The sequence below is a fragment of the Schistocerca gregaria genome, chromosome 1 (assembly GCF_023897955.1).
Source record: "Schistocerca gregaria isolate iqSchGreg1 chromosome 1, iqSchGreg1.2, whole genome shotgun sequence".
In the NCBI taxonomy this organism is placed as follows: domain Eukaryota; kingdom Metazoa; phylum Arthropoda; class Insecta; order Orthoptera; family Acrididae; genus Schistocerca; species Schistocerca gregaria.
The window spans coordinates 1051021013-1051033532 of NC_064920.1; the positions used below are offsets into that span (position 1 = coordinate 1051021013).

General features: G+C 40.7%; 1 protein-coding gene across 1 annotated transcript in view; it reads left to right on the top strand.

Annotated features, from left to right (window-relative positions):
• Positions 1-12520, top strand: part of LOC126280958 (GTP-binding protein Rhes-like) — a 438962-nt gene that overhangs the window by 250776 nt on the left and 175666 nt on the right. The window contains exon 2 of the mRNA XM_049979806.1: positions 7060-7127. The gene's annotated coding sequence lies outside the window, so the exon portion shown is untranslated. The remainder of the gene's footprint in view (positions 1-7059; positions 7128-12520) is intronic.

Consider the following 12520-nt stretch of genomic DNA (forward strand, 5'->3'; position numbering starts at 1 on the left):
GAGAAAGAGAGAGAGAGAGAGAGAGAGAGCACTCAATGTGAGCAAACGAATTCACCCGCGCGTGGCTACTCAGCGGGCATTGGTCAGCTAATCCGGCAGATGCTGTGGCTGTAATAACGCCACGTGCCACCGCGATCATAATGTTAGTTTAAATTATCTACGGTTTCTGATTAAAAGTGCGTGCTGTGTGGTACTCACATTGACCCTTGTCTTTTGCGGACGATGTTATCGTCTGTACTAGCCAAGTCACATCTTCAGTATGCCAGTATTTGGCGCGAAATTTCAAAATAACTTACAAAATGTTCTACACTTTTTGCTGAACTAGCTGTCGGTAAAGAAAGGACGTGGAAGAGAAATGGCATAGCTAGAGTGCAACACTTATTTTTTGAATGTAGATTTCTTCAGATAATTGCACTCGGATATGAAGCAGTTGGCGACGAGACATTCCAATGTTGTTCTTGCTTTAGACCTGCCCCGTAAGCAGAAATGTTTAAATAGCTTCAAGAGAAAGCAAAAAATCGTACTTACATATGTAAAAAATTGATCAAATTTCACCTAACAGGTATTCAACTTCGCTGTACGTTCTTAGCACTGCAGTGTCCACCGACATCCTTCGTACAGTGTAACGAAAAAGTACTGGACAGTTCGTTTAATATTACAAGTAAGACGTGCCAATTAAGGCTACGCTACACTATGATTATTCAGCGAGGCAATGCACAACTTAATCAAATTACGTGCAGTTCAGTTAGCTACCTGACGAGCAACGGTGTAGGATATCAGGGCTGCTATTGCAGTATCTGATAAAAGAATCGGGAAACCGTTGTGCAATGGACCGAGCGAAGTGGGGCAGTTGTTAGTACTCTGGACTCGCATTCGGGAGAAATCATCCAGATTTAGGTTTTCCGTGGCTATCCTAATTCACAGAAGGCAAATACCGGGATGATTCCTCTGAAAAGGGCACATCGGATTTCCTTCCCCATCTTTTACCACTCCGAGCCCGTTGTCCGTCTCTAATGATCTCGTTGCCTACGGACGTTAAATTCTGATCTTTCTTTCTCTTGTGATGGTCACCATGCTAGTGTGTGCGTATAAGGGCTCCATTCTTTATTTAGTTCACAGAGTTGTCAATAGAAAAGTAGTAATAGCAGACAGTCCCCCAACGTATTACATTATCCTACATACATCTTGGTAGTGATTAAGAAGCGAAAATTGGAGAAATTAGAGCGAATACAGAGGCTTACCGGTAATCATTCTTCCCCCGTGCCATTCGCGAGTGGAACAGGCAATTAGTGGTACCACAAGTACACTCCACCACACAGCCTTAAGTGGGTTGCGCAGCATGTTATAGATGTAGATCAAGAAAATGTCGGTGAAGAGAGCTGAGAGGCTTCATACGTGGACTAGTGACTGGATGTGACCTGAGTAACAAATCCATCAGGCACATTTTAACGCTACTAAAGCAGCCAAGGTCGACTTTCCGTGATGTGATTGGGCAAGCGGAGAAACTAGCACAGCTGATCAAAGACCAGACGGAGCTCATTTATTGACGTTCATGGAGAGTGGAATATTGTGGAAAGTGCATGCAAAAACTTGCATGGAACCTGCCGAAGGAATCGCCACCAGCAGTCCACCGTGCACATGTATGCATAGTGTTTTAAAAAGAATGGGGAAAGACAGTCGAGCTGCTCCTCATGAACAGACATTTCTGTAGTTAATGCTAGGCGACGATTGACGCAGCGTCATGAGCGAAGCCAATGAACAGTAGATGACTGGAAACGATTTGGAGTTTTGGATCAAGCCATAACCCGTGGCTGTCCGATGGATGGGTTTTGGATTGACTACTACCTGCAAAACGTTACCTGCTACCATGCGCTGCGCCAATAGTGAAGTATGGAGAAAGCAGTGTCATGGTACGGGGGTGTTTTTAGTAGTTAGGGTATGATCCCCCAATCGAGCCTAAGAAAACGCTAAATGCGGAAGGATACGAACACAGTTTGTTACTGTGTATGGTAGAGGCTCAGTGCGGAGACGATGTTGTTTTGGCATGATAATGCCTCCTGTAATAAAGCAGCATCTGAAATGCAATTGATTGTGTTCAGTAACATTCTTGAAATGGATTGAGACGCCAAGAGACCCAAACTGAACCCAATGGAACACCTTTAGGGTGAATTACAATGCCAACTTCGTTCAAGATTTCAGGGCCAACATCGCTACCTCCCCTTTTCTCACCCCTTCAGGAACTAAGATCAGCCGTTCCTCCATAAGCATTTCGATAAATCACTGAAAGTGTCCTCAGCACAGTTGAAGCCGTCATAAAGGCAAAGGGTGGACACACCCCACAGTAATGTCCTGCAACAGATATTCGGATACTTTTTTATCAAATAATACATTTGTTGGGGATTAACTACACACATCAAAAAAGTTTTGCATCACCCCGGTTTCCAATCTTGAAGACAGACGTTGACTGTGGATACTGTAGCACAGACTCGGTCCCTTTGACTGTGGATACTGTAGCACAGACTCGGTCCCTTTGACTGTTAAGAGATATCACTAAACCTGCCCAAAGATGTACACAACCATGCATGAGCAGCGCCTATTACACGGAGCGGGTCCGACAGTCGATCAGTTCCAGTCATTCCTCCAGGAAGGAGGTACACGACTCGTGTAGGCTGTAGTTCAACCATGCCTAGGCGGTCAATACCGCGGTTCGATCGCGCCCGCATTATTACTTTGTGCTAGGAAGGGCTCTCAACAAGGGAAGTGTCCAGGCGTCTCAGAGTAAACCAAAGCGATGTTGTTCGGACATGGAGGAGATACAGAGAGGAACTGTCGAAGACATGCCTCTCTCAGGCCACCCAAGTGTTACTACTGCAGTGGATGACCGCTACCTACGGATTATGGCTCGGAGGAATCCTGACAGCAACGCCACAATATTGAATAATGCTTTTCTTGGAGCCACAGCATGTCGTGTTACAGTTCAAACTGTGCACAAAAGGCTGCGTGATGGGCATCTTCACTCCCGATGTCCATGGCGAGGTTCATCTTTGCAACCACGACACCATGCAGATGGGGCCAACACAATGCAGAATGAACCTTTCAGGTTAGGCGTCACGTTCTATTTACCGATGAATGTTGGATATGCCTTTAACCAGACAATCGTCGAAGACGTGTCTGGAGGCAACCCTGTCCGGAGGAACACCTTAGATACACTGTACAGCGAGTGCAGCAACGTGGAGGTTCCCTGCTGTTTTGGGGTGGTATTATATGGTGTCCACGTACGCCGCTGTTGGTCATAGAAGGCGCCATAACGTCTGTACGATACTTGAATGCCATCCTCCGACCGATTGTGTGCAACCATATCGGCAGCATATTGGCGAGGCATTCGTGTTCAATGACAGTTCGTGCCCCCATCGTGCACATATTGCCAATGACTTCCTTCAGGGTAATGACGTCGCTCGATTAGAGTGTGCAGTATGCTATCCCGACATGAACTCTATCGACCAAACCTGGGATAGATTGAAGAGCGCTGTTTATGGACGACGCGACCCACTAACCATTCTAAGGGATCTAGCCGAATCGCCGTTTAGGAGTGGGACGATCTGGACCAAGCAGTGCCTTGACGAATTTGTGGATAGTATGCCACGACGAATACAGGAATGCATCAATGGAAGAGGACGTGCTACTTGGTATTAGAGGTACCGGTGTGTACAGCAGTCTCGATCACCACCTCTGAAGGTGTCGCTGTACGGTGGTACAACTTGCAATATGTGGTTTTCATGAGCAATAAAAATGGCGGAAATGATATTTATGTTGATCTCTAATCCAATTTTCTGTACAGGTTCCTAAACTCTCGGAACCGACGTGATGCAATTTTTTTTCTTTTTTGTTGATGTGTGTATTAATGTGGCGAGTGATACTTCTCATTGCCCCAATGATCTGGCTGCGATTAAATGATCAGAGGTTTTATATTGTAATGATATTCTCATTATTCCTACCCATTTTATATTACAATCTAAATTTACATCTGTATCTATATGCAGCCACCCACCTTACAGTGTGTGAAGTTTGGTAATTCTAGTACGACTATAATTTCCTCCTGGCCCTGTCCTGATCAGCTACACGGGGTGGACAGACATGCTTCCGTGTCAACTCTGGTTTCTCTGAATTTCTCGCCTTGATCATTTCGCGGGGCATGTGTGGGAGGAAGTAACTTGTTGCAACGTAGGCACTCCGAACGTCATCAGGAAACTTGTCCGTGATACACGCCGTCTGTGTACGGTCTGCCACTGGAATTTAAGTAGCATTTCAGTAACGTTCTCGTGCTTATTGAGCATAGCTTAACGAAATGTGCTGTTCTTCATCGGATTTTCTTCTTTTAATCCAACCTGGAAATGATCCTAGGCCGAAGAGCAATATTTAATAATCGGCCTTGCAAGTACTTCGCAAGCTATTTCTTTCGTGGATGAGTTGCAGTTTCCAGTATTTTCCTTCTATAAATCTCAGCCTGGCAAACTTTTTTTCCTATGATTAGTTACATACTGTCTTTCCACATTAGGCTGCTCTATCCTGTGACTCCAAGGTATTTTATGTTTATTTCTAATATGGTGCGTTTATTTACTTGAAACGTCAAATGCTAGTCCCTGCACTAAACATCCATTCTCTGCAGGTCCTCCTGATTTTCACTACAGTCTCAACATACGCCCTCCGAAACCTCATTTTTACCAGTTAAACGTAAGTTCAGTGCTAGAAGCCAAAGAAAGTAATTAATTACAAACAAGCCAAGTAATAGGTGGTTACCGAAATTAGTGTTAATCAAAAATGGTTGTTACTCATTAGTTGTTGAAATGACATGACAGTGACCAGTAATTATTTGCGAAAATAGCGAAGGTGGTGTCCAAAATACAAATCAAAACAATCGCAAAACCTGCCAATGAATGCTGCAAAGAGACACAAGTTTAAAGTTCGTGTTAAGGCTTGTTAACAGTGATAATACCACGGAAGACAACACTAGTAGATTAAATGTAAAATGATACAATCACTAAAAATTAAGTCGGAAACAACGCAGTTACATAATTTATATTGTTAAAAAGTTATTCTGAAAAATCGAAATTTCTAAAGCTAAACTTGGGAGTTAAGATGTTACATACCGTTAATTTATTCATTGTACACCAGAACAAAACTATGAAGGCGTACATCACTCTTTTATGGCTTAGAGAGGTGAGAGAAATTTATTGTAGCCTTTTAAACTCTCCATTAGCAACGTGCACCATCAGTACACTACCACGTTTGACACCACGTGGAAATAATTACTCGATAAAATCCAGCCTCCGCAGCAGAACGGCTATCAGGGGCTACCATGATCCTTCCGATGGACAATTAGTGTCGCTGCACTTACGCAGGCGTTCAGTTGGCCACAAGTACTTATAAACGTGTTAGTAACATCTGGAGGTACTGTGAATGTTAGTTTCATATCCGTGGATTTTCGTTGCAACTGCGCGTTTGAACACTCCAGTATGGAACGTTGCATTTTATTTTATCTGATTTTATGATACAATAGCTCTGCTTCCGTGCGAATATTTCCTTTTGAAGTAGCCAGTGCCCTGTATTGAGCACTCTGATGGATCACGAAAGCCACCGAGTTGGTTAGGAAAACGGTTTGTAACAGCAATATGCACTTGCAATGTATTCGCACAGCAAAAACAGTAGGTGAGCTTGTTCCGCCCTTGCAGAACCCAAACATACATGCAGCGGTAATCGCTAAATGCAGAAAAAGCATCTGAATCAATACTATAAAATTCTGTTATATCACTGTCTGGTGGGTACGCTCTCAATGTGTGTACTTCTTCGCTTTGTGAGGGGTGATACTTATTACACATAACTGACTTGTTTACGCGCACTCCGTCGAACGCTGCCTCAAATGGTACTTTGCAGTTTATGTTAGCGATCTCAGTAGCTTTGTGTTTCTCAAGTAAACAGTAACTTGAATATCTCCTTGGCACATTTACATCACAGTGAACAATGTATTCTACTTTTAGAAAAATATTAGAGACTCTTCGAGTGAAACTTCCACGCAATCAGAGATCTTATTTATGAGAGAGAGAGAGTGGGGAGGGGGGGGGGGGGGGGGGAACGCTATATGAAATAGAGTATATCTTATCTTATGTATTAAACTGCAGCATTAACAGAACTCCTTTATTTGTGAGTGGATGAACGAAATGAAAAGTACTATAAATCTTATCGACTATAGATATTGCTGAGCGGCTAAAACGCCTGCAACCTGAACTAAACACTCTGGAGCACGAGATTTTGTGAAGAACTGTCGCAAGTCTGAACGTTTCTGTGGTCGTTGTCATTGAAGATAAAATATTTTACGATATGAGGGCGCGTCATTTTCCTCTTCAAGTCCTTCTACTCGATCGACGTATCAACCCATCTATTGCGATCTCGTGGTGTTCACGGTCAGCTAAGATCCGAGGTTGAAATGTCGATCGAGTAGAATAATCTGCAGAGGAAAATGACATGGCCTCGTATCCTCTAAGATTCAACCTTCAGTGTTGAAATTATTAGCAGTTATGCATTAAGTTTGATAAAATATTATATTAAACGAAGACCTGCGGAGTATAAAAGACGTTTATTTGTCTAAAGCCGTAAAGAAGCACATATTGTAACCCGTTTTTGTGGTTATTACGTATTTCATTACGGTATAACAGAAATGAAATTATGAAGCAGTCATTCTTTCATTAAATTAATGAGTTATTTGTGTAGTTTGAGGTGGTGTATGATGAATATTGACTCGAATATGTCTCCGCTATTTTTTTCCCATTGTATTAGAGTGATGAGTGTATAGAAATTACCACTTTACTTTCAGATTCAGATTGATGTTCCTAAATCAATGAATTCGAATGTAAAGACAAATATGAGTGTTCTGGAAATGCTCTGCATTTTCGTGTTACGAGAACGTGAACAAAATAATTACAAAATCTAAATAATGAAAACAAATCATAATTTAACTGTCTGCCCGTTCATTTTGTTAATAGAGTCTATTTCTTGTGTCAACAGGTGAAACTAGAGCGTCCTTCATCTTCTCGGGAACGACCAAGTCACTTCGCTTCTCCACACGTTGTTTGGTAAGTATCCTTTTAACATCATGACGCCTCTGCTTGCACACCAATGGAAAGAATTCTAACATTCGTAGGCAGATGTATGAAGTCATCATCCTCGCTATTTAATTCGAGCCATCTTGTAAGCTACCTCTTCTGTATATCCATAGATTCTTTGATTGTGTTTTCCTCTTCTCCTCCTCGCCCACTTTCTTTCTGAGGCCTTAACTGTCCTCTTTCCTACTCTGCTCAATTTGTAACCATACATCCTGTTTCTATACCGTTCTGCATCATTGATCTACGGCGTGTAATTTAACCAGTTGTAATTTCTCAGAGCGTATATTACTTAATTCAGTAATCCACTTGGTTCTTGTCATTCCACTGTTTCCAACTCATTTTCTGACTTCGTGTTCTGTTCATTTTACATACCGTGATCACATGTGCGGCTAGGTTTTTCTGATATCTTCCTCAAGTTCTTATATAGTTTTACTGTTTATCATATTTCTCGTGTTTCATCTCCTCCTTTTACTAATGGTTTCTACTTTCTTGTGATTGTTAAGTTCCACTTTTCCCAGGTGGTATCGGCTCGGCCGAAAATAATCCTCTCTGTTGCCTTTTCGTGTCCAACTTGTGCAGTTTTCACATTTTTTTTTTAAATTGTAATTTGTTCTGATCACACATCATTCTCAACTTCTTCGCCCTCTCTTTTATACCCACAATACTCCTGTTTTTTCAGCGAAACTCTCCCAGGTACTTAAATTTGTCCACATTTTGCACAATGCATTCAGGCATTTTCGAATCTCCAGTGATGGCCAATGTCCTTGCCTTGTAGGCGATCCTTAGTCTACTTTGATAAGACTATCCAGTTTTTTCTTGGCACATTAGCCCCCTCACATAGTATTAATACGTCGCTCTCAGAAGCAAGGTAAGTGATCTCTGCACTATTGACCCCAGAATGTTGTTTCTTTTTATTTTGCATTTATGATTTTGTTCATAACTGTAGTTCAGCAGCTGCAGAATATTTCAGTATTTCACAATTCATTTTTTTTTGTTGCATTTCGTTATCTTAGTTTTCTACTCTTCATTTCCGATAAAATAATGTTGTCAGTTGTCATATCATGTCATAAAATATAAAGCAAGAACATACAGTAATACCAACCGCTGGAAGGCACTTTTAAATTAATTAATCAACATTCATAAAATGTAAATTATTGATATGCACCAAATGCACCGAGTGAGGATGCTCGATTATCCAAAAAAGTAGCCATTACAGTACCTGTTGTTGTTGTTGTCTTCAGTCCTGAGACTGGTTTGATGCAGCTCTCCATGCTACTCTATCCTGTGCAAGCTGCTTCATCTCCCAGTACCTACTGAAACCTACATCCTTCTGAATCTGCTTAGTGTACTCATCTCTCGGTCTCCCTCTACGATTTTTACCCTCCACGCTGCCCTCCAATGCTAAATTTGAGATCCCTTGATGCCTCAAAACATGTCCTACCAACCGATCCCTTCTTCTAGTCAAGTTGTGCCACAAACTTCTCTTCTCCCCAATCCTATTCAATACCTCCTCATTAGTTACGTGATCTATCCACCTTATCTTCAGTATTCTTCTGTAGCACCACATTTCGAAAGCTTCTATTCTCTTCTTGTCCAAACTAGTTATCGTCCATGTTTCACTTCCATACATGGCTACACTCCAAACAAATACTTTCAGAAACGACTTCCTGATACATAAATCTATATTCGATGTTAACAAATTTCTCTTCTTCAGAAACGCTTTCCTTGCCATTGCCAGTCTACATTTTATATCCTCTCTACTTCCACCATCATCAATTATTTTACTTCCTAAATAGCAAAACTCCTTTACGCTCTAATGTCTGTTACGAGGATCCAGAAGCATATTCATAACCAACTGATACCGTACAAGAAAAGTGAAAGGAAAAGGAAATTTAACTTTGGATTAGATTGTCCTCACTTGTTATACTGTCCAGAGAGAACGCTGTTTCTGATGATTCATGAGTTTTGGAACGTGCAAGAGTGCATGATTCACAGTTACGGACAAGATTATCGTGAGGTGGCAGTACGTATCTCACCCTGCAGGTAGCTAATCTTGAGTAGACAAATTGCCCTGTACAAACATGTGATATATCACGTGACATTCACCAACGGCAACCACATCCGCTACAGTTTCTCGGTGCGGGTCCCAGCACGATATGTTTAAATGGATGTTCACCTATCACCCAATCTCCGGAAAATTCTCAAAATTACAAGTGCCGAATGCTTGTCTAGCAGAATAACACTAACAGTGAACGTTGACAGAAGTCTTGAAGAGAATATCTGTAACAGAAATGCACCGGTGGACCATTCGTAATAGCAAGATCTTTCATTTCTCATAACCAGTACCATACGTCCTCATGGGAAATATATTAATATTATTAATTGCTTTTGGACTTGTTTCTGCAGAACGCAACATTTGTTCTAAAGATCACTGCACCTTGTTAGTTCCTTTATAAAATGATGAAGTATCATTATCATATTTCCCCAGATGTTTCATGTTTCATTTATTTGCATTCCCTTTTTCGGCGTGTTTTGCTTCTTTTAACAGAAGTACCTTTCCATATTTCAGCTGCAGTACAGAAGATACTTTAACGCTTACTGTGCTGACAATACTTTCTATTCTTAAACAGTTTTAAAATAATGCTTTTCGTACTGGGCTTTCCATTTTTTAAATCTGAGCTGGTGTCTTTCACCACCTGTGGGGATTACTATATGTGACTTTCTCTAATGCTTCTTCTTCTACAGAATCACTGCAGGAACACTAAAACCATCCCACAAGTGAAAAATAAACTTGCTGCACAAGGTGTCATGTGCATCTGGGGAAATTTATCATTGTTACTTCCTTTTGTTGGTACTTTGTCAGTGTGTACAAGACAGTATTACGCACCCAGATTGAAACAAGAAGGATTAGTGGTTAGTTAAGGAAGGATAGGGACAAAACAATCAGTCGAAATTCCATTGGATTTTTATTATTCGTGCTTATACAGATTTCAGCTGTAAACAGCTATCTTCAGTGGAGTTGAGTGAGTTACCACCCAACAAAGTTGCAGCAGTAAATCCCACTTCACGTGTGTATAGGCAGAAGGAAGTTATCATACAACAAACTCGGCGCAGTACGACTTCACGGCTGCTTGTTTCCTTCTGCCTATACACCAGTACGGTCATATGGTGATACGCAGCTCTGAGAGTTTTTTGGATGGCAACTCACTCAAATGGACTATTTACAGCTGAAATCTGAATATGCGAGAATAATAAAAACACAGTGAGATTTCGTCTGTTTGCTATGTTCATATCCTCCCTTACCTAATCTGCTGGCCGGCCGGGGTGGCCAAGCGGTTCTAGGTGCTACAGCCTGGAACCACGCGACCACTACGGTTGCAGGTTCGAATCGTGCCCCGGGCATGGATGTGTGTGATGTCCTTACCTTAGTTAGGTTTAAGTACTTCTAAGTTCTAGGGGACTAATGACCTCAGATGTCAAGTCCATAGTGCTCAGAGCCATTTGAACCATTTTTTATCTACGGTTGTTGTGCCGATCGGTTCCACATGGGTCAAAGTTGATTAAGAGCGGTAAGTACCTATGAGAGTCATATCCGTCTGAAATTCTTTCAGAATCTAAAATGAGTTTAAGCTATGGAAAATTATGTAAGACATTATATGACGCTTGCTGGTATTTTGTCAACCTCAATATTTTCTATTACATCTCCTCTATTTCTGTATTTTAATCTACGGATGTTTTATCCCAAACACATTAAGGTTACATACTTTTATAAAAATGTTTAATACGACTTCTAATATTTATAAATTTATGCTGGAAGGAAGGCCATATTCCGGAAGACTGTTAGAGCTGATGACTGGAATGACCGGGTCACGTGATTTTGATATTCCTTGACTAGTTGGTAATTGTTAGTAGTTGTTAATATTGTATTCTTTCTGATCTCAGGGCGTGGTAATTATTAATTTTCCTTTCGAGAAGACGCCACAATATACCGTCTTTAAACTTTATCGTAAAACAAAAAATTAATTATTCCTTTTTTTATAATAAACCTTTTCTCTCTCAAAAAGCTAATTATTTTCAGATAGAATGGAAGGTACTTCTAAAATTATAGCTTTGAATATTTTCACACTACGTATTTTCACAATAAGCGCTCACGCGATCTAACACAGTACAGACAACTTGAGACAAGATGAGCTTAGATAAAATGACAAAATGAGATCGAGGCTCTATTGTCTCGACTATTTATATACTTACATAAAACGAAAGATGACATAACTATAATTTCTTACGCCTAGAAATTCTTAGTAAACTACTTATTCTTCTGAAATGGTTGTTCTGAAATAATTCACAACTATGCAGAAAAATAATAACGAAATTATTTAGAATCATAGCTTATGGCCGTATAAGAGTGGCTTCAGACGGCAGCGACTATAAATGTATAAACCTTCTAAAGTGCAGTTACTGATATAAGGTACATACCACTATATTTTTCAAAAGATTAAATACTTCAACAGAAACTTTTCTGACAGAACGACGTAGTGGTTTTAGACCGAGAAAATAACGTACGGATTGTGTTTTCTCTACCAACCAGATAACAGAAAAGCATATGGAATTTAATCTCCCAACACATATGGCTTTTGGGTATAATGAAAAGGCCTTCAACGAGGTGTGAGTCACAGGAAATGTTTGAAGAGTGTGGCTTTTCTCAACATTTAATAAGGTGAATTCAGAATTTTCATGCTAGTAACAATATCAAGATACGCGTCATCCATCTTCCGCTCTAGCATACATATAACTGAAACTGTCAATAAATCGAGAAAAAAGAGGAATGGAAGATTCCTACACACTGAGACGTAAAAATGAAACTCACTCATTTTTGCAGATTACCATGGTACACTGGCAGATAAAGAATACAGTGTACAAATAGCAGTTTGCTTCTTACAGATAATGGAAAACTTTAATTTAATCATAGTTAACAAAGAGAACTAAAGTTATAGCTTTTCTGTGGAAAATAACATCGTAGAGCTAAAATCATGATCTAAGTTCGAGAAGGCCGTGGTTGGAGGGGGGTTGGGGGGAGGGCGGTTTGGTGCTCGGTTCCTATTTGAGCTAGGATCATGGATAAAAAGTTTTTGATTTACCTCGGACCAGAGGCCATTTTCACAAGCATTCGAACATCTGTCTTATAGTAGCTATACTACAGCAAGGTTTGAAGGACGAACTGCAGCTGGCACCCAGGCAGTTTGCGGGAATCGATTGATTCCCTTTGCAGAAGATGTTAATTGGGCTGAAATTAATGCTCAGTTAATGGCATCATATGCGTGGGCACCGATCGGGTTTAACGTGCAATAACGTGCAGGAAAAAC